The following is a 24,077-nucleotide window of genomic DNA, read 5'->3' on the forward strand; positions in this document are numbered from 1 at the left end:
TAAAATTTTTTAAGTCATGTTTATTCTATTACAGTTGTCTCAATTTTTCCCCCTTTTCCCCCCTCCACCCATCCCACTCCCACCCCCCTGCTCCCACAGTCAAATCCCACTCTGTTGTCCATTCCATGGGTCATTCATACATGTTCTTTGTCTAGTCCCTTCCCTTTCTTTCCACGATTGTCCTCTTTCCCAATCCCCTCTGGTCAGTTTCAGTCTGCTCCATGTTTCAATGCCTGTGGTTTATTTTGTTCTTTAGTTTATTTTGTTGAATAGAGTCCACTTATAGGTGAGATCATATGGTATTTGTCTTTTGGCTACTGGCTTATTTCACTTAGCATAATATTCTCCAGTTCCATCCATGTTGTCACAAAAGGTAGGAGTTCTTTCCTTTCCTTTCCTTTCCTTTCCTTTCCTTTCCTTTCCTTTCCTTTCCTTTCCTTTCCTTTCTTCTTTCTTTCTTTCTTTCTTTCTTTCTTTCTTTCTTTCTTTCTTTCTTTCTTTCTCTCTTTAATCTTTCTTTCTACATGGAGGTTGACTTTATTTTTGTAACGGTCAAAGTCAATTATAAAATATTACAAAATTTAAATCCATTATAAAGTCTCAGCAACTAAACCAACATGACACCAGCACAGAAATAATCAAGTAGATCAATGAAATATGATGACAATTCTAGAAACAAATGTATACATCTGTCTAACAGTGTAATGTATGATTAAATTGATATTTCAAGTCAATGAGTAAAATAATGCTTATTCAACTAATTAGGTGCATGGACCATTATTCCTTGAAATAAAACAACTATGGAGCCCTATTTCACATATTATATAAGAAATATTCAGGTGAGTTGAAAATCAATATGTAGAATTTAAGGAGCTTTAGGAGAAAATACAAACTAATATTTTTCTTATTCTGAAGTAAAACACTCAAACCCAGAAGCTATAAAGTAAAATATTGACAATATTACTATATCAAACATTTAAGACTGCACAGTAATATACATATAAAAAAGTTAAAGGACAAGTAATAGAATGGGAAAGTATTTGCCACACATCTAAAAAAGGGTTAATAGTTTTTTTTCTACAAACTATTAAAATTCTACAAACATTTAATCAAAAAATGGATAAAGAATACAAAAAGGTCATTTAAAGCTTTTAAAAATAATAGAAATAGGCAAGAAATATACAAAAACAAGTTTAGTTTTAACAAATAATAAAAGAACAATTAAAATAACATCATTGTCACAATCAGATCAATACACATTAAAAAATGTTGGTATTATCAAGTATTGGCAACTGTGATAGGAACTCAGTATTCATAGACTCTTTTTATTCATCTTAATGCAGTCCCTTTAGCATATTTTGCAGTGCTGGTTTGGTGGAGGTGTATTCTTGTAGTCTTCTTTTGTCTGGGAAATTGCTTATTTCGCCTTCCATTTTAATTGAGAGCCTTGCTGGGTAGAGCAGTCTTGGTTGCAGGCCTTTGCTTTTCATTATGTGGAATAGTTCTTGCCAGTGCCTTCTAGCTTGCAGTATTTCTGTTGGGAAGTCAGCTGCTAGCCATATTGGGGCTCCCTTATATGTTACTATCTCTCTCCCTAGCTGGCTTTAGGATTCTGTGTTTGTCTTTGATAGTTGTTATTTTAATGATGATGTGTCTTGGAGTGGGCCTCTTTGGGTTCCTCTTGAATGGAACCCTCTCTGCTTCCTGGACTTGTGTGACTTTTTTTCTCCCCCAGTTAGGGAAGTTTTCCATCATTATTTTTTCAAGCAGGTTCTCTATTCCTTCTTCATCCTCTTCTCCTACTAGTATTCCTATTATCTGGATATTATTACGTTTCATTTTGTCCTGCATTTCCCTAAAGGCCTCTTCATTCTTTATGAGTCTTCATTTTCTTGCCCTTTCTGGGAGCTTTTTTCTACCTTGTCTTCCAGCTCACTGATTCGATCCTCTGCTTCATCTGTCCTGCTTTTGATGCCTTCTACTGTGTTCTTCAATTCAGAAATTGTATTCTTCATTTCCTCTTGTCTCTTATTGATAGTTTATACGTCCTTTTTCATGCTGATATAGTTTGCAGTACATTCCTCATAGTTTCCCTGTAGTTTTTTGTAATTCTCTCTGAGCTCACTCAGCTCATTGAGCTTCCTTAGAACCATTGTTTTGAACTCAGTATCTGAGGCAAGTTTACTTGTCTCTATTTTTAGTTCTCTTTCTGAGGATTCCTCCTTTGCCTTTGACTGGGGGGTGTTTCTTTGTCTTTCCATTATTTGTGAGACTCTTCTTTTTTGGTTCTGCTTCATAAATTGATCTGTCTTGAGTTCCTGACTTTGTTGTATGAAACTTTGTGGTAAGAGACCGCTGTTTTTACTTTCTGGATCTGCCTCTGATGATGTCAGCTGTTGACCCCAACTAAATTTACACCATCTTTTAGAGACTTCCAGGAATCTACTCTGTGGCTCTCTCCTTCTATTGTTAGTCTAGTCACTCTCCTCTCAGCAGCCAGGCTTAGGCACCAAAAGGTGGGGCACAGTCCCTCCTGTGTATGGCTATTGTCATTTTTGGAACTTTGATCTGTTCTTTCATTTGGGCCATATTCCTTTTTCTCAGTGCACCTGTTCCTATTGAACTATCTTTTAATCTGACTAAAAATCAGGTGCTTTCTTCATTAAAATGACACAAAGTGTTAAAAATGGGAAAGTCTTTACCCTGAAGAAAATCTTGCTTATACATACACTATAATCTTATCTAAATTCAATTTCATTTAATATAAATCAACTTCAGCTTCTGCTTTTCTAAATAAGTCATTAGAAGAGATGTTCCCATTTGCCTTTAATGTGTAACAATCCCAGGTAGGGAGGGAAAATAATGATCCATTACTAAAAATAATATCTCATCCTAGAAAGAATGACTCAAAAAAGAATTTAGTGAGATAAAGATGCAATCAACTCAAATACACTTGAATAGGAGCACAGCTATTTACAAAAATCAGGTTTATTCATACTGTCTCCAGATCATTGTTGTCAGACATAAATATATCCACTGGTATTATTAGGACACCTAGATACTTATAAACTGTATTATGATTAAAATAAAATTTTCCTCTTCAAACATCTAAGCAAAACTTAACAAGATTCTTAGATTTAATTCACTATCTAAAACTCTTAATTTAGCAGAAAGAAGTATGGTTTATAAAACAAGTGAGGAATCAAAAATAATGTATATTATCTTATAGTAGGGGCTAATATTTGTAAAGTACTTAGGCACCAGGCAGTTTTCTAATTGACTGTAAAAGGAAGGAGCTATTATCATTCCCATTTTATAAATGAGGAGATGTAGGCACAGAGAGGTTAAGTAGTCTGCCCAAGCTCATACAGCTGGTACCTTGCAATGAGGATTCAAATCTAGGCAGTATGACTCCAGGGTCTCTGTTCATAATACTGCTTCTCAAAATCACATAATATGCAGAACCATATGAAAAATGAAAGTTACTATCAACTGGTGAAAAATGTGCAAAGTGGGTCCAAAACATTTTAAAAATAAATTTATGGTAATTTGTTGTAAGTATTTTAAACAATGAGTTGTTTATTTATGTAGTAATACTTTATCTGACATTATCGAGAAATGTTTCATATAAATCTTTTTTCACATTAGATGAATCATATTTCTTTTTATTTTGACTGTTTTCTGATGTAAATCTGTGTAAGAAATGCAATATATTCATCTACTTTCCCCAACAGAATATAATGAGTATGACTTAACCTGGTCTTGATTCAGAGTATCATTATACACACCTGATGGTTTCTCATTTGGAAACAATTATGTGAGAAGCCAGTGCCTGTGGGAGGCCTTGGATAATGGTAAATTCTTCAGTAATGAGAAGAGGACAGAGGGGCAATAGAAAGATGGAGACATGTTGTGCTCATGGCTCTCTGGGGGGTAGAGTGCCTGCTGAAAGTGGTTGGGTTGACACTTAGCTGCACCTGCTTATGTGTACCACCTTACGCTACTTAGGCTACTGTTTTTCAAAGGGTACATAAGATAATTTAAAGTGGTACACATACAAACTAAAATTTTGATAGTTAATATATTTAATACATTCATATTAGATATTTGAGGCAAGAAATACTAATCTCCATTTTTTCTTTAAAAATTAATCATGAAATATTTCAATATTTCAAATAAGTCCAGAAAGTACATATAACCCTCTCTTTTTGCAATTTAATGGATAGTAACATTTTGCCTTGTTTGTTTGAGGTATCTCTGTAATGAATTAATGTTACTGATACTCCCAAAATCTCTCAAAATTCTTTTCTCTTAAAGATTTTTTTATTGTTATTCTATCACAGTTGTCCCAATTTTTCCCCCTTTGCTCTCCTCTGCCCATCCCTCCCTGCTCCCACAGTCAATTCCCACACTGTTGTCCATGTCCATGTGTCATTCAAACATGCTCTTTAGTTTCTGCCCTTTCTTTTCACTATTATCACCCTCTCCCCACCCCTCTGTGGGTCATTGTCAGTCTGTCCCACATTTTCATGCCTGTGGTTCTCTTTTGTTCATTAGTTTATTTTGTTCATTAGAGTCCTCTTATAGATGAGATCATATGGTATCTGTCTTTCATCAGCTGGCTTACTTTACTTAGCATAATTTTCTCCAGTTCCAATCATGCTGTCACAGAAGGTAAGAGTTCCTCCTTTCTTTCTGCTGCATAGTATTTCATTGTGTAAATGTACCAGTTTTTTTGATCCATTCATTTACTGATGGATGCTTAGGCTTTTTCCAGCACTTAGCTACTGAAAATAGTGCTGCTATGAATATAAGGGTGAATAAGTTCTTCTGAATTGGTGTTTTGGGATTTTTAGGATATATTCTTAGCAGAAGAATTGCTGGGTCAAAAGGTAGTTCCATTTTTAGTTTTTTGAGGAAATTTAATACTGCTTTACACAGTGACTACACCAGTCTGCTTTCCCACCAACAGTGCACTAGGGTTCCCTTTTCTTCTCATCCCCACCAGCAATTGTTTGTAGATTCAGTAATGATGGCTGTTCTGACAGGTGTGAGGTGATATCTCATTGTGGTTTTAATTTGCATCTCTCTGATGTCTAATGGTATTAAGCATCTTTTCATATGTTTATGTGCCCTCTGTATGTCCTCCTTGGAGAAATGTCTATTCAGATCCATTGTCCATTTTTTATTGGATTGTCTGTCTTCCTGGTGTTGAGTCATATGAGTTCTTTATATATTTTGGAGATCAAACCCTCATCAGATATATCATTGGAAAATACGTTCTCCCATATGGTCAGTTCCATTTTCATTTTCTATATGGTTTCTTTAGCCATGAAGAAGCTATTTAATTTGATGCAGTTCCATTCATTTATTTTTTCCTTTATTTCCTTTGTCCTAGGAGATATATTGGCAATAATATTACTATGTGGGATATCTGAAATTTTACTGCCTATGTTTTCCTCTAGGACTTTTATGGTATCACAACTTATATTTAAGACTTTTATCCATTTTGAGTTTATTGTGGTGTATGGTGTAAGTTGGTGGTCTAGTTTAATTTTTTTGCATGTACCAGCCCAATTCTCCCAACACCATTTATTGATGAAGCTATCTTTACTCCATTGTATGCTCATGCCCCCTTTCTCAAATATTAATTGAGCATAGATACATGGATTTATTTCTGGGTTCTTTATTCAAAATTCTTTTGCCTTGCTCCTGCTTAGGAGGTAGCTATATTCCTGAAGTTGCTCTGTAGCTCTTTCATTACATATATGTAACCAATATTATTTCTATACTTTATATAAATAGCATCATACTCTATATACTTTTGCAACTTGATTTTTCACTTTTTGAGATTGGTGCAACTGGATACAAGTAGGCTTCATTCATTCAGTTTAACTAGTGCCAACTGTCTGGTCAAAAGTTTTTGGTTTAATAGACTAGTTTATTAATCCATTTCTTTATTATTTATCCTACCCATTCCAGAAACAGAAGTTTTTTCCACTTCTGTGCTACCAAAATCAATTCTGTAATGGAAATTTTTGCACACACTTTCCTATAGAGATGTGTGAGAATTTCTCTAGGATATACTTCTAAAAATAAATGTGCATAGTGTGGGGTATATGCATTTTAAATGTCATTAGATATTAAAAATTGATCTTCAAAGAGGTGTACCAAACTTATACTCTCATCAGGGATGTATAAGGCTTCCCATTTGATTGTATTCTGGATCACTCATGAGGTTATCTGATGTATTTTTGCCAATCAGTGAAAAATGATAAATATTTGCAATCAAATTTGCATTTCTAAGTATCTTTATGGGCCATTGGTTGTTTTCATCTAAGAATTGTCTGTAGGTATCCTTTGCTCATTTTTAAATTTGGTTTTCCTATTGATTTGTAGGTGTTCCCTATATAACCAATACTTATTCATTGTTTACTATATTTGTTTCAATACCTTCTGGTCTGTGGGACATTTTTCTATTTTATAACATAATTTATTTTTATAACAAAATATAAAAGTTATGAATTTTAACATTATGGTTTTATTCTCGTCTTTTCTAAGAATTCCTTTCTTATGCCAACATCATGTTTTTTTCTAAAATAATTAAGCTCTAATGTTCACGTTTAGGTCTTTAATTCAACCTACCTGGAATTTACTTTTGTATATAAGGATGAGATCTAATCTTAATCTTCTTCCAAATGAGAACCAATTGCCTACATACAACTGGTTATCCTTACCAGTTAATTTGTAATTTCACCTCTGTACTAAATTTCTCTCTCTATATGGGATTCTAGACTCTTTTCTATATTTTAACCCATGTGTCAATGCCATACCATTTATTTTAAATATTTTATAGTAAGGATCTAGTAGTGCAAATTCCTATTATCAGTAGTTTGTCAAATTCCATAAAAATTCTTTTGGGCAATTTTAGAATTAATTTGGCAAGAAATGATCTCTTAGAATTTTGAGGCTTCTCATTCATTAACATAATAACTTTTCATTTTTTCAGGTATTTTTATTCTTCAGTAAAGTTTTACATTTTTCCTCTTTTTCTCAAACATCTTGTATACCTTTTGTTAGGCTTCTTAGGTAATTTTTAGTTTTTATTGCTATTTAAATAAAATTTTAGTAATTTCATTTTAATTTTTTATCTTATATGCAGTACTGGTTTAATTTTTATATACTAATTTTTAAATCTGGTAACTTTGCCAAATTGTATTAATTTCGTGGAATAATAGGTTTTCCTGAATTTTTCAACATAGATGTCATATCATTGTGATGAACTGTTCCTTTGAACACTGTGATGATGCTCCTTCTCCCTATAAATGCCTTTATCCTGAAGTCTATTTTATCTGATATTAGTATTAGCTTTCTGTTGCTTAGTATTGCTTGGGATATCATTTCTACACATTTACTTTCAGTGTTTTTGTGTCATGTTTTAAGAATATCTGTTGCAAACAGTATATATCTGAGTTTTAATGTTTTCTTTTTAATCTAAGAATCTCTGTCCTTACCCATATTTTCTTTCTGGGCTGCATTCAGGGCAATTTCTCCTAATCTTTCTTTAGTTCATTAATGTTCTCTTCCACAGTGTTTAACCTTCAGTTTAACCTATACAATTTACTTAATTTAAATGAGCATATCATTCTTTTAAGTTCCATTTGCTTCTTGTACATAGATACCTCTTCTCTTTTTTTTTCATGATGCCTTGTCTTTTTTCTTATAGTTTCTTAACCATTTTAAAATATATTATATTTATTCCATAGGCTTTTTCACATTGTGTTCTACTATATCAAGACTTGGGGTGTATGCTTTATATTGTGCATGTGCATGTGTGTGATGCATGTGTGTGGTGCATGTATGTGCAAACCGACTCTCACTGAGTAAGGTTTTATAACTGGAGAATTTTATAAAATTATCTTATTAGCTTTTCTCTAACAAGGATTTTTTTTTAATGGAGGAACTGTGGAAATGTTTTTCCAGTGTGGTGTTGTGTTGGTTCTGTCAGGTTTCCAGACTCAATATCTCACTAATTTTTTTATTTTTTATTTTTATATCCTTTGTTTTATTGAATCTTTGTAACACACCCAAGAATTAAAGCATCATTCCAAGAAAGAAAAAAAATACTTAAAGCCAACATATGAAGAGCTTCCTTGGTATTTGCCCATAATGGTGGGTGGGTAGTTGTTCATTTTCCTCAATTTCCTCTTTCACTGCACGTATAGCTCTGTGAGACCCCCTTCCTTCATTCATAACTTTCACTCGAATTCCATTCTCAAAAATCCTGATGTCTTTTTGACATTCTCAGCCTGGGATCTAAAATCCAAAGCTCTATTACCTGTTCTGATCATAGCTTGCCAAAACATCATTTTTCGTCATTTCTAGTACCTGAGGATTTCAGTTTCTTATGAGCCCAGCTCTGCATTAAAAAAATAATACAAGTCTGGGATGCTTTAAGTATCATTTTTAGGTATTTGCAGCAGTAGAATTTTCATAGTGAACCACCCCACCATTTCGCTAGAATGGGATATTTTTAGTAATTTTCTTTTAAAATAAACTCATTTACATAAAATTTGTGTAAAACTTTTAGTAATAGGAAAGGTATTAAATGGCATGTAGGTTGGGTTTCCTGATAAGTGGATTCTAAGAGTTAATGGTGTTATTAAGAAGTGCCCTTGTCTAACAGGGGCGATCTGGCCAGATTGCTCGGCAGAGGGGAGGAACCCCTAAAAGGGGCTGGGAAGTGCTGAAGGTGGCAGGATTTAAATTGCAACAGAAACCATGTGACAGATTTCCATACTCCCCACATCCACTCACACTGCAACTCAACATCACTTCGAGTTGTTCCCCCAAAATATTCATTCTTACAAAGCATTTATTAGGAATGTAGATTTTTACCAAAGATTTTATAGAGCAGAATGAGAACATCATTAATTCCAGTAACAAAAACCACTCTAATGGTTATCTCAGGCATCAAGGATTGAAACATATCAGTTGGGCCCTGGACAGTGTAGCTCAGTTGATTAGAGCATTGTCCTGTATCCGAAGAGTTGCAGGTTCCATTCCTGGTCAGGACACATACCTAGGTTGCAGGTTTGATCCTGGTATGGGCATGTATGGGAGGCAACCAATCGGTGCTTCTCTCTCACATCAATGTTCCTCTGTCTCCTGTACTCTCTCTCTAAAAGCAATGAAGAAAAAAAGTCCTAGGGTGAAGATTGATTAAATCAATCATTAATCAGTCAGGAACCTTCAACGCTGAGGTATTATTGGTTTCTCCATTGGCACAGTCAAGAACCATCTCTCTGGCTTTTTTTTCTCTTCACTTTCTCCACGTTTCTTCTATTCTCCTCTATTCTCACTCTTGCAAAAATGAAATGACAAGATTTCTCTTTATGCCTCTTCAGTCCAATTTCTTTCCACTCCTGAATACTTGGAAACAGCTGATACCAGGCTTCTGTGTGGGGTTGGAGGTCGGGGATCAAAAAGGGGTCTTTGCCTACCTTCTTTCCACAAATGCATATTAAACCATCCTCCCAAACCAGACAGTGATCACTGCACAAGGCATTCTGGTAAATAATATTTTATTTTCTCAGCCTCATTATGTAGATTTGTATCTGGTTGATCACTGGGTAAATATAATTCAAGAAATTTATGGTGGAGTATTGTGGCTTCTAGGCTCTAAACTTGGTCCTGCCTTGCTAACTTCTCTAACAAGAACTTGAGGAAAAGATTGGAAGTCATGCTTATCAACATTTTGCATGACAAAACTAGAAGAGAATAGCTGATGAATTGATTGATGTAGTTAATGGAATAGAATAATAGTATAAAGTGAACACAATAAAATTTAATAGACATGAATGTAAAATCTTATGTGTAGATTAAAAAAATTAGATGAGCATATAAGAATAGGAAGATAACTGGCTGTAGTGATAATTTTATGTGTCCACTTGGTTAGGCTACAGTCCCCAGGTATTAAATGAAATACTAGTTGTTTCTGTGAGGGTATTTTATAGATGTTTGTAAAACCCATAAGCAGGTGACATTAAGCAAGGGAAATTCTCCTAGATAATCTCAGCTGGCATGATTTAATAGTTGAAAGTCTTTAAAAATGGAACTGGGGTTTCCCTGAGAAAGAAAAATTCTACCTGTAAACAGGGGCTTCAGTTCCTGAACTGAGAGGTTCAGCCTGTCCTCTTTGACAACCACACAATTGTGTAAGCCAATACTTTACAATAAATCCTTTAACCTAAAGAACCTTATTGGTTCTTTTTTTCTGGTTGAACCCTGACTGATACACTGGTTTAGTATTTCAGGTGAACAAATATTTCAATATGTTGTAAGTTCATTATATATCATTACTGTAAGAGATGCCAAGAACAAACTAACAACTAACAGGATCTTAGAAACAATATGCATGAGTCACAGTAATCAGTGAGGTAGGGTAATAGCTCCACTGTACTCTGCACGGAGCAGTCAAGAACAGGATTATTTTGCCCAGCTCTAACTGCCATAATTTAATACGGACAGACTGCTATTGAAGATCACTGTTGGCAAGTGATTTTGGTTTAATCTAAGTTAGGCACTTCATAAGAAAGATGAATTAAGTAATGCTAGAAGATGCTTTGTATGATGTAGTGAGCTTCATCACAAGTATTTAAGTAGGAGCAGGTTGTCATCTGCCAGGAATGCCTGATGAAAGATAATATTAGATTAGATGACATCTTAAGTTCTCTAATTAGTTCTAAAATTCTGAAATTTTACTTCTAATAACTATCCTACTAAAAATTCTTCATCCTTTTAGTTTATGCCATCTAATTTCTTTGTCTGGAAAACCTGGTATGTTGAATGTCTTCTGATTGCCTTACTAGATCCGCTCCACCCTGTTTGGTGCCCTGGTACACTAATCCACATGGATTGTACCAGTAGACTCCCTTCCCCTCCAGCTTCTGGTTAGATTGGGCTGAAAGGCACAAGCAGGAGGGATGAAGGGTAGGAAGAGCATGAGGTAGGAGTATTTCATTCCCTGGCTTTCCATTCTGGGTTGTTGCAGGAAGGCTTTGTCTCTTGACCGAAGGTCACAGCTCTGTCAGAGAGTCCTCTCCACAGTTCTCTTTGTTTTCCTTCCCAGCATGCTAGTAGCCACTACTGTCCTGTGACTCTTTGGGCTGAGGGTGGTGCTACCATTACTGTTCCAACCTGGTGAGTACTTTGTGGCTTCTGTATATACTGTCTGCACCTTTAGAAATAGTCACTTCATTAAACTTTTTTCAAATGACTCAGTTTAAATATGCCATTGATTTCCGGTCAGACCCCTACCTGATACTTTGACTAACAGACATCACATTCTTATGTCCTACCTAGAACACTCTTCAACTGAGTATCAAGCCAGTCTTTTGAGGTAAATATGGAAAAAAGTACTCTTAAAATGTTAAGACTTAACATTTTAAAAAATACTTGCTGAAGCAAGACTTGCATAAAAAAATGAGCAGTAATAACTTTTCTATATTTACTGTCAGAAGGACACATTTTCTAATTTTTTTATCCTTATTTGAAGACTTGCTTATTGATTTTTAGAAAGAAGAAAAAGAGGGAGAGTGAGGGAGAGAAACATCAACGTGAGAGAGCGACATTGATCAGTTGCCTCTCATATATGCCCCAACTTGGGATAAATCTGCAACCTAGTATGTGCCCTGACCTGGAATTGAACCGGCATCATTTCAGCTTACTGGATGCTGCTCCAACCAAATGAGCCACACTGGCCAGGGCAACACATATTCTAATTTACATAGAGCTTGATGAAAGAATATTATACCTTGTAAGACAGGGGTTCTCAAATGTCCTTAGAACATTTAGATATGCAGCAATGAATGTGTGTACACTTCCCAGATGTCTGGAGGACAGGAATACATTTTTTAAAGTCTTGAGTTTGATAATTCAATTGTGCATTTTGAAATATATTGCATACATTATTGGCTGTTAGTACTAAAGTAAAAATATTTTCAATTAATTACCATTTTTTATTTTCCCTGAAAACCTTCAAGTAAATTTGGTGCTTAGGAAATTGAAGCATCTTTACCATGTAAGTTCAATATTTCCCCCAAACTGTTTTGAGATGAATAGGTTTAAAATTTCTTGATATTGTCAGCTTACTTTTGTGAAAAGCATAATGGCTAAGAGCTGGAGGACTTAGGCATCAGACCATCTAAGTTCAAATCTCAGTTTCCCTACTAAATATTAGTTTTAGTATAAAGCTAAGCAAAATATTTTATTTCTCTGTGCTGCAGGTTTCACATTTTATAAAGTGGAGATGAAAATAACCTATCTTAATTTGGATAAAGAACTTAATATAGAAAATGCTCAATTACAGTTAGCTTATTATTTACTATTATTAGACATAATATAACCACTTGCATATAAGGGAAAGAAATCCCATTTGAATGGTGACATTATTTACTCTTTTGAAGAGTAGGAGCTCTCTTAAACAACCTCTTCCTACCTTATTTGTCAAATTAATCAATGATTTTAATTTCTATCCAGCTTACTGAACTCCACAGCATACTGAATGCTTATGGCTAGTGGGATTCTTTAGTACATGTGTGAACTTCTGTTCCCATTTCTTGCTTACCAGAAATCATGAGTACTTGTTCCTCATCCTGTCTATACCAGTTGTATTTTTATCATAATTATAGAATTTAATAAAACAATATGTAAACTGAGTTAATATAAGTATAAAAAGAAAACGTGTTTCTATGTAAAGTAATTGAAATACTATGAAAAAACTAGATAAAGGAGAGCCACTAAAAATTATTCAATTTAATTGTAGGTTAAACATCTATAAATGAGTAGGAGAAGAGTATGCAAATTTCTGAAAGGATTCTGCCCAGTTTGCTCCATAAATGTCTTCAGTTTTTCATTTTATTAAAAACCTGAGACGGGAAATCATTAGATGATGCAGTTTGGGTGTGGTTTATAACTAAAACTGCCAATCAGTGGACCTATGCTAAATAAAGGCCTGCCATGTTACTGTGTCAAAAAATGGTCAAATGAAATGTTTCAATGTATATGATTTAGATTTAAAATAAATAAATAAATATATATATTTTTTATATTGCTATTAAAAGCTGATCTTAATTTGTTAGGTCAAAAATTTTTTCCACTCTTAAGTACGATGTTAATAAAATAAAATTCATACATATTTGTTAGAAAAGATAGAGCTTTCATTCATCAGGATTAAATAAAATGTTGAAAGTACTCAAATTTTATAATTGAACACTAGTTAACTTCTATATATAGAATCTATGCAGACGTTGTTTGTATTGTCTACTCCATTCTTGCATCCAGAAATTTATGTATTAATCAGGTATATCTTTACTAGGGAGAGTTTCAGACAAACTAAGAAAAAAAGGGCATTATATTAGTTTCATTTTTCTTCAAAGTGTTAGGGTTTCTATTAGCAGAATAGATGATAAATGTTTTGGCCACATAATTTTGGAGAATTTTCCCCATGGGTCCTAATTATCAACTCTGCTTATTATCATCCGTGCAAATTCTGAATCTAAAACAAAGGACAGAAATTGCCAAATTTAAGGCTTTTGTGTATATAAATATTACTAAATTTAAGGCTTTTCAAAAAGTGGCTTTAATATTCTATATTACACAGTTATTTTAAATTTACATGTGAAAGGGAATTCAACTTACAATAATTTTTATATGTTTTCAAGAGATCTTTATTTTGAACTCCTTTTATTCTCAATTTACGTTGATTCTTCTTTTTTCCTAAGAGATTTTCTCTATTATTGATTACTTTGACCAATTTTCTTCGTTCCAAAATATGTGATAGAAATTGTTTGATTTCACTTGCTGATATCTACAAAGAAAAAGATTTCCTCATTATGTTGTGTAACTTTTAAAACAATAATATAGGAAAGTGAAAAAATGCATCTATTCATGGAAAAAAAAATACTAATTTAATGAAATCACTCTAATTCCTGCTTTTTCAAATCAAAAATGACTTACTTCACTTTAATAATTTATATTTTTTGAATACAAATCTTTAAACCTATCGCATTGTCATCTGAAATGGAGAGCCAAGCATTAAAACCTCAGTGATATAAATAAATAGTAGGAGAATTTAAGCAGTTTTACTCTTCTGCTGTGAGTCATCATGGTACTATCAATCTCACTTGAGTTTAAAAAAAGATAAGATGCTGGTACTGCCTTAACATATTACAACAAATTTATAATGGATAGAAAGTAAAGAAATCCTGTGACTGGCTAGAATAAAAACGTAAAAAAAAATTTTCCAAAGTCCTTTCCAGAAGTTGTAGAGTTAATCTATTTTAATTAAGGAGAAGAGTTTTGAAGGTGTTATTTTGAGTAATAGAAAATAATGCAGATTTTAAGAGAGAAAATTAAACAGCTTTACAGAGATACATATTAATGACTTACATATATGCTTTTTCAGGGAAAATTAATTTCTTAAGTCAAGTACTACTCCCAAAAAGAGTCAAGGTAACTACTTGCTTTTTAACTTTTTTCCAGTATCACAATTTAAACTCCCAGTTTCCAAGGTCATTTTCTGGACTGCTTAACACCTTCACATGTGGTAGCAAAGATGTCAGAGCCATCGCCCAGAGGTTGGAGCATTCAGGGACATGTGGTAGCAGAGATACCAGAGCAGTCCCCCAGAGGTTAGAGCATGCAGAGACATGAAGCTCTGTAAGGACTTTTTTTTTTTTAAACAGGCTTATTGAAATATAATTCCCATAGTATGATTATAAATGCATTATTGTACATATAAAGTGAATTATCCATTTAAAGTGTAAATGCAGGGGTTTTTGGAAGATTGAAAGATATGTGCAACCATCACCATAGTAAATTTTCGAACATTTTTATCACCTCTAGAAGAAACCATGGATCCTTTAGGTACTACCGTCCATATCCTCCCATTCTTCCTACTCCCAGTCCCAAGCAACCACTAATCTATGTTCTACTTCATAGATTCCCCTATTCTGGAATTTATATAGTATGTGGATTTTGGTATCTTATTTTTTTTCACTTCGCATAATATTTTCTAGGTTGATCTATGTTGTAGTATGCATCAGCACTTCATTCCTTTTTATGGCCAAATAACATTCCTTATAAGGACGTACTACATTTTGTCCATCTATTCATCTGCTGATGGACATTTGAGATGTTTCCACATTTTGGCCACTATGAAGAACGCTGCTACAAACACTCATGTACAACTTTCTTTGTGGATGTGTAAGTGCTTTGAGTGTGATTCTTCTTATTGTGCAGTGGCCAGATTCAGCAAAAAAGAAAACATACCAAATGCCTAGTTAAATTCAAATTGCACATAAGCAATACATTTTTTAAAAGTATAAGTGTGTGCCAATTATTGCATGACAAAAAATAAATCCACATTGTATAATGGCTCAAAATCAAAAGGCAGGTGTTCAAGTCAGTGGAAACTCTGCTCCATGCTGTCTTTCAGGGACCCAGGTAGATAGAAGCTGTACCAGCCTCAACATGCAAATTCTAAGGTTTCTCTAAGCACAATATTTAGCAGGCAGAAAGGAAAAGGGCATGGAACATCATGCGCAGAAATGGACCTTTCTTTTCTTTCTTTTCTTTTCTTTTCTTTTCTTTTCTTTCTTTTCTTTTATTAATAGGCCAGACCTAGAAGTGGCATGCAGTGCTTTCAGCCACTTTCCACTGGATGAAACTGTCACATAGCTCTACCCAACTGCATGGGGAGCTGGGAACATACTACCTGGGTATCATGAAGAAGAGAACATGAATGATCATGAGCACCCAGCATTCTCTGGTACAGTGGGATTATCATGTCACTACCATTGAAAGAAAAAAGTTTTCAATTCAAAAATAGCCAATAGCTAAGTTAAGGAGGTAGTACAAACTTGGCAAATTTCTCTGATTGACTAGTGTTTCTGCCTCCTCCTTCTACAGTGATCATTGTTTCCTGATATTGATTCCTTTCTCACCCAGTGATTGTGGGCAGAACACAGCTGGAGCAAGTCTGATGGAGCCCCAGCAGACAGAGATCCTTTCTCTGTCTCTGAAAAGCATCCAAAGATTATATAATTCAATGACAATTATTTATTGCATGTCTGTCTCAGGCCCTGTTCTAAGAGGTAGGGAGACAACTGCGCAAAGAATGTCTTGCCCTCCTGAAGTGGATGAAATTGATAAAAGTTGGTGTAATTTGGTATAGGGTGGTTAGGTACAAGTTCTCTTATTACTTAAGAGAACTTACTACTTAATCTGAGTAGACCCTTATGTGGGGAAGGACGGAGTTAGTAATAAAAGTACCTCAGACAACAGAGTTCTGGCAAAAGAAACATTAAATACAAAGGCCCTGAAGCAGGAGCACATGAGTAGGCAAGTAAGACAGTGTATCTGGAGCAGAATGATTGTTGGTGTTAGATAGGACAATGGTCTCAAGGTCTGGGCAGTTCTTATTAAGTGCTCTTTTGCCAATGTTAAAATGTAGCACAGAATTTTGTAAATAGAATTATGAACAGGAAGTGCTTGGCAGGAACACAGGAACACTGATAAGTGTAGCCAACTGTGAGGAGGAAATGAACGTGCAATTAATCAAATAGTGTATATAAGCAATGCCTAAGCCTCCTTTTTGGGGAGACAGCTTTGGATATGAATCCCCTGTCCTCTTTACTTGCTGCAAGTAAGTAAAATTACCTAATGACAACCAGGTCTTGTTCTTGAAGAGAACATCCCAAGAGGTGAACCCCTTAATTTCAGTAACAATGGATGGAGAGTGTTAAATGCTGAGGCAGGCAGAGAGGCAGCTCTGTGGAGTGTGAAATATGTCTTTTGTGAAGGAGACCCCCTTGGAAAGTTCTGACTGGCAAAGTGATATTGGCTGACTTAAATTTCAAAAAGATTACCTTGGCTGCTGTGTGGAGAATATTATGTGTTCAATACAGAGTTGGGGGAAAGGAGGTCATTCAAATAAACCAGGTGAGAGATGATGGAGGCAGTGGAGTAAGAAGATGGTAGGGATTAAGTGGTGATAGCAGTTAGTTTCTGGATATATTTCAGAGGAATATTGGCAGGAATTTCTTTTGAAGAACTTATGTATTTTGTATGTATTTTATATATGTATTTTAGTTTTTAAACAGCAAAACCGATAAAAGTATGTGTTTAAAAATCCAAGTTTAAAGTACATGTTTTACATGTGTGTTTTTAAATCCCCAAGTCCCATTTGTAGACTAGCTATGGCTCTTAATCAAAGTGACATGGTGCTTCGATAATCTCTTACCTAGTCCTCCTGCTTGTTCACTGTCCTGTATCCTGAAGATTCATGCTGAATGAGTTTTTCTCAAGCATCCTTATGACTATATCACTGTCGAACTTAGCAGCAGCCCTCAGTCCGCAGTGACAACACAATATAAGATTCTTCAGTCTGTCCTAAAAATGTCACAGTAACCCTATTTCTCATTACTTCCACACCTACACAAATATAATAATAGCTAAACTCTTCTCCCTGTTCCCGAAATAGAACGGGTTTTTTCCTACTTATTTCCTTGCCCTTGCTTTATAATTTTCATTGACCTGTCTTTTCTATTATCCCAAATATCACTCCTGTTGCCAGGTGCAATTCAAGTTCCTCTCCCCAAGGCTCTTCCATATCACTCTGAACCACAGGATCTCCCTTTCCTCTGATTTTGTGGTACTACCCTTTATTTGTTAACAGTAGCTCACTGCTCTACAGCATTTAAAGCTGAGGTCAACCCATATTATATATTTCATGTTTTATCTATTCAGTTATAAGTGCTTTATAAACATTTTAGTGTAGTTCTGATTTCAAGTACAGTGTCTTGAGTAGAAGCCTAATGAATGTGTAGCTTTCTTCATTTTTGGGAAATCCCTTGTTTTCTTAAAGTACAGGAAAAGTAAGAACATCCTCACAAAAGAAACTAATGATCTGTGGGCTTGGAGGTAAAAAGGTTTGAATTTATCTCACTGAACATTTAATCCTAATTTATCTGTGGCTATGTTATGTTTGCAGTGTCAGGAGACAAGGAGACATTTTCAAAGTTGAACCCAGTACTATGGCACTTTGCTTGAAGACAGAAACACACACACACATGCACACACATAAGAGGTACTGGGATGCAGAATCCATTTTAAATAGATTCTTGTTTAAAAGAATTAGCCAGTTTGCTAAAACTATAGTTTTGACTTAACAGTTTTACATTGTTTTGTTTGGACAATAATTACTTTTACTTTCGAAACAATGTACTATTTTACTCTTTAAACATAAGAAACTTTGATAACTTGTTAACATATAAAAGAAAACTTACTCAAAATCGTCCATCCTAATTGCTTATACCTCCCCAAAATGTTATAGATATTTGAAATTTCATTTACATTCCCTTTATAATATTTTCTGTTCACTGATAATTAGCTCTATCTAATAATGGGCAAGTTAATTAACCTCTCTGTGACTCCGTTTAAAGTAAATGTAAATGTAAAATGGAGGCAATAATATTGCCTATCTCAGTGGGTTGTTGTGAAGACCAAATAAGTTAGTACATGTGAGAAGCTTTGTACATAGTAAGCATTCAGTAAATATTAGCTATTATTGTTATTATTATATTGGCTATATATGTTTTCTGTATAAATTAATATTTCTACTTTTCTGTTTCAAATTCTAAACTATTAGGACCTAAATAATCCGGCTATTTAATTTGCTCTGTTATTCAGTGAACTATGATATTTTCAGCCTGGGAAATCAGTAAATATTATTTGGTTTTTTGAAATATTGTTTTTCATATCTTAAGTGGAATTTCTAAAAACCTTTTTACTAGTAAGAAATACTTTTATGCCATACATTTTTTTGTACCAATTCACCTAAAGACAGTGAAAAGCAATTTTAGCATATCCTAGGCCCCCATTGCTGCCTGGGAAGTATTTGATGCTGAACACAAGTTAGCCCCCTAATCCCATGCTTATTCTGTAATAGAATTTCTGTAACAGCACATGACTAATGTTAATGAGCCTCCTCAGATAATTATTGGGAGGCATCAAGTGCTAAATAATCAACTAACGAACGAACTTTGTTCTTTAAGAGCTATACAAATCAGTGATTCATTCATTCAACAAATTTAGGCTGGGCATTCACTAGGAACTGAAGATACAGAGGTAAATGAAACAGAAGAATTTTCTGACCTTATAGAGCTTCCATTCATCTGGGAGAAGATAGACAATAACCAGTAAACAATGTATGAACAAATTAGTATCAGATTCAATACATGCTGTGATGAGAATGAAACAAAAAGATGTAAAAAAAAAAGTGAAATGCAGGGTGAAGAGGGGTTTGTGCACAGCTAATTTAGATTGGATGCCCAAGAAAATCTTCACTGAAGAAGTGACTTTGGAACCAAAAATTTAATGACAAGAAAGCAGTCCTGCATAGATATGGGGAAAGAGAATCCCAAGCAGAGAGAATAGTAAGTATCAATGATTTAAAGTGGGAACAAATTTGTATGTTATAGGTATGTAAATAAGGCCCAGTGGGTGACAGGCTGTGAGCTAAGGGGAGAACTTGAAAAGAGAAAGACACAGAGAGAAGTAGTGGTCATATTAAATAGGGACATGGTAAGGAGTTGGCATTATATTGGGAAGATAAGAGGAAGACACTGTTGGGTGACATGCTCTGATTTACATTTTAAAAAGAAATAAATTCTGGCTGATGTGTGAGTAAAGGACTGTACAGGATTAAGAGCAGGGACAAGAAGAACAGTTCAGAGGCTACTGTAGTCAACTATGTGAGGCATGATGTGACTGACTCAAATGAGTGCAGAAAAAATGAAGGTAAACTATATGGGCAAATTTAGAATATGTTTTGGAAGTAGTGTTGATAGGAATTAGATATGCACTGGATATAAGTGTAAAAGAAAAAATGAAGTCAAAGATAACCTTGTTTCTTTGGCTGGCCCATCTGAGTGGTTAAAGACTCCAATTACAGAGGTGAATAAAAATGGAGAGCAAGTAGGAATTTTGGAGGACAGCGTCAATCTCACCCAACCTGTACACATACCTGTGTATGTGGAAATGTCTCCAAATTGTGTGACTATACATATATAAAAAAACAAAAATATTTTGTTTTTGTCTGAGGGAGTGAGTGAGTGGTATTTGCTATGGAATGGGAAGTTTAAGAACTGGAAGGTAAGGATTCTTAGCCTGTCAGTGACTTACTTTCCCTAGGGCTCAACAATCAAAATCATTTCTTGTTTTTGTTTTTTTTTAACTATCTGGGTTCCTTTTTCTTTCCTGGCTCACATGCCTCAAAATAGTCACTGTTTTTTTGGCACTGGGTTATATCCTAAATTCTGCTGAAAAACTTCTCTGGAAAAAGAGCACATGAATAGTAAGAACTTGTTGAAAGCACTATCAGCGGGCACAATAGTTGCAGACTAAGATTAGCTCAGCACTTCCTCATTAGTGGCTCTTGTCTAGTTAGATGAATGAGGTGCTAAGGGGCTGTGCCAAAGAGAGCAATTCAGACTGCTGTTATTGTTTTGGCAAGAGAGAGAAATTGAATTTCCACCTTCCCAACTATGTATAGATGTGGATTCCATATTCCATGTTTAGGCCACTGCATTTCCAAAGAGTATGAACATTAGTGTCCCAGACATCATCAAAGAAAACCAGGTTAAAGAGAAAGCCACGAGATAGAGGGAAAAAAGAAAATGAGTTTGCCTATAAGAAAGTCACTTACTCTAGGTCATTGGTTTTCAAAGTGTGGCTCCTAGAAAAGCAGCATCAGCATTTCATGGGAATATGTTAGATATGTAAATTCCAAGCTCCACCCTCACATCTATAAAATCAAAAACTCTGGGGGTGAAGTCCAGCAATCAGGGTTTTAACAAGTTATCCAGGTATTCTGATAAATGCTAAAGTTTGGAAACCCATGCCCTGGGTCATAGTGAGGAAGATAGTCAGCAAATTAACGTAGAATGAAAGTACACACACAAAAAGTACACATATAGCCAAGACTCACAATAAAGGAGATGTTGTTTGAATTATGGTTTAATCAGGAATTTAAGGTATATCAGATTGCTCACGCTTTCTAGGCCTTAAATAATGTGTGTGTGTGCGCGTGTGTGTGTGTGTCTTTATACATGGAAGAAAAAAGGACTAGAACTTTTGAACTTGAAAATCCCACTTTAGTAGCTTTAGTAGTGATTCTCCTTAAAATAAGATTTTATTTATGGGATGCTTAAATTTAAGCAAAAGTGTTTTGAGTAATGGTCTTAGTGTTTTTCATTTTTCCTAGACTATTTTCAGGTAATAATATAAAAAAATTAGAATTTTTTTCCTAACATACCTAAGATTTTACTGAAAACAAAGTAAGAATGATAATAGCCATCCCTGACTTAAGCAAACAGCTACCTCTTACAGAGAAGAAATAACTCATTCATCATTAAAAAATATACCTTCCTCTTGGCAAAGATAATACTAATTATTTTATTGTGTATTTGCACATCTACCTTCTAAAGTCACCAAATAAAAGCAGTAGACAGCTATTCAAGGATAGCTTCTTAAAAGTGTGGAAATGGTGAAGTAGAAAGTAAAATAAAATAGCATGAATAATACTGATTACATAGTATTAATATAACATTTTTATTAATTTTTAAATGCATTATAAAGATAACTTTCTGAAATTTAGAGAACATTATATACTGGAGTATTTTACAAGAAGCAAAAATCATAGTTAAATATATAGCCATGTTAATTATTCATGGTACAGGAGATAAATGGATTATTAAAATCAAAAGGTAACCCAGTAAACCTGTTTTTTGTCATTAATTTTAGCAAATTTTCCCCCATAACTTTCACCAGAGCTATTGACATATAGTGTATGTTTTGTCCCTGACATGAACATTGCTAAACAATTACATTATTTCATTTATAAATATTTATTAATCACTTACTATATACATTTGAGATAGGCTCTGTGATACAGAAGTGAACAACAACAACAACAAAACACTAAAGAGCCTGTATTCATGAAGCTCAATTTGCAGTGTGGGAATCAAAGATGAACAATTACATAGATATATAATGACACATGGTGATAAAACATGAAAACTCAAACTGGGTAAGGAATTAGAAAGCAATGGAGTATGCTATTTAGATAGGTGATCAAAAAAAGTTTTGTTTTTTGAACCCAAGATGGTGGCCACCATGCAGAAGGTGGCTGCAGAAGATGTCAATGTTACTTTTGAATATCAATGAAAGATAAACAAATCTGTATGGAATACAAGAATCACAGAGCTGAAGAAATAGACATAAAAAGAAACAATTTCAAAATTTAGAAGACGCTTGTGAGAATATCATGTTTGAAGATATTGACTGCTTAATGATACCTTATCAAATTAGTGATGTTTTCATTAGACATTCTCAAGAATAAACACAAGGAAAATATTAGAAGTAGCAAAGAAAAATATGCAAGAAGAAATTGATGCTTTAGAATCCAGACTGGAATAAATTTAGTGGGGGTTAGCACATGTGACAGTTCAATTATATGCAAAATTTGGGAGTAATATAAACCTTGAAGCTGATAAAAGTTAAGCATTTTATAACACTTCAAAAATTTGTTTAATAAACTTGAATATTGTTTAAATGACAATTTCCCTTCTTCAAATGATATGGAAAACAAAACTTTGTATTTAAAAAATTTTGTTTTTAATAGAAACTTGCCTATTTTCACATCTTGCTTATTTATATTTTTAAAAGAAGACAGTATTCATCTAGGTATTTTGCATAATGATTATAGCAAGTGTAGGAGTGGTATGTTATGTTATTAAAATCAGTTAAGCAATCAAAAAAGGAAAAGATTTGTTTATTGAAAAAAATTTTTTAGGGGAGGAATATATGAGTAGATACCTGAATAAATGATATATTGAGGAAAAAAAAGCCAAGTGATTATTTGGCAGATCATCTTAGGCAGAGGGAACAGCAAGCACTGAAGTAGGTTTACCCTTGGGTGTTCAAACATAGCAAGGAAGCCAAGATGGCCAGAGTGGAGTGAGTAATGGAGAGAAAGGTCAAAGCTCAATTAAACAGCAAAGACAAGCTCATGCAGGGCTCTGTGGGACATGACAAGGAATTTATGTTCTTTGTTTAATGGAACATATACTTTGAGGTGAATAGACTGCTATAGGGCAAGAAAGTAGGCAGGAGACTAGGGAGTTGGCTACCAGAGTCTAGATGAGTGATGCTGGTAGCCGGTGGTGAAGTAGTTATGTGATTGGATTCAGGATATATTTTGAAGACCAAGCAGCTAGCTGTTGTATTGGGCATGAGAGAAAGAAGTTAAGATTTTTATCCCAAGTATCAGGTGGATGAAGGAGCCATTTACTGGTATAATAGATGCTAGGAGAGGAACAGGTTTGGGGTCGAAGAAAATTAAGAGTTCAGTAATCAACACATCAAGTGTCATTCCTTTTAGATATCCCAGTAGAAATGTGACTTAGTTTGTGACTGAAGTTGAGGCATTGTACATGATTATAGATGCTGGTAGATAGACAGATTGGTTGATGTGGGAGAATGTAGAATTGCTCTTCAGACTGTGTGTATTTTTGCAACAAGAGAAAAATAACAGCAAAGTCATCAGCTGAAGAGTGAGGGATAGATGTTTTGAATTTTGAGAAGGAAGGAGACTATGTGAAATGGTAGCATTAGAGATGAAGAATAATAACTTTAGAGAAATGTTCAGCTTTGCAGAGACACATTAAAGGCCTACATGAGGCTTGTATTCTTAAAATTGAAATGAGATTGGTTGCCTGATTGTGCTTATTTCCAGCCATATTCAGCTACTCAGGTGTAGGAACTGATATGTGGAAAACTGCATTTAATGAGGGTTGAGGTTTTGCCAATAAAATGGACAGAATGCCCCAGCTCTAAGTGTCCCATAAAGAAGAAGGTAATGCTGTTTACTGAAATAAAGAATACAGAATGCACGGCTGTGGTCAAGGAGGAGAAGGGACAAAAAAAGGCCATTGGTTTTGGGCATGTTGAAT

The 24,077-nt window shown here is 34.4% G+C and overlaps 1 protein-coding gene and 1 pseudogene across 1 annotated transcript in view; one reads left to right on the forward strand and one right to left on the reverse strand.

Moving 5' to 3' along the window:
• Positions 1–13,864, reverse strand: part of SEL1L2 (SEL1L2 adaptor subunit of SYVN1 ubiquitin ligase) — a 127,166-nt gene extending 113,302 nt beyond the window's left edge. Inside the window, exon 1 of the mRNA XM_054574180.1 lies at positions 13,702–13,864. The gene's annotated coding sequence lies outside the window, so the exon portion shown is untranslated. The remainder of the gene's footprint in view (positions 1–13,701) is intronic.
• An 8,363-nt stretch (positions 13,865–22,227) lies between these two features.
• Positions 22,228–22,626, forward strand: LOC129070541 (prefoldin subunit 4-like; annotated as a pseudogene).
• The last annotated feature ends 1,451 nt before the right edge of the window (positions 22,627–24,077 follow it).

Source organism: Pteronotus mesoamericanus, unplaced genomic scaffold (assembly GCF_021234165.1).
Source record: "Pteronotus mesoamericanus isolate MK-2021 breed Mesoamerican mustached bat unplaced genomic scaffold, CSHL_Meso_final contig_25, whole genome shotgun sequence".
Classification (NCBI taxonomy): Eukaryota; Metazoa; Chordata; class Mammalia; order Chiroptera; family Mormoopidae; genus Pteronotus; species Pteronotus mesoamericanus.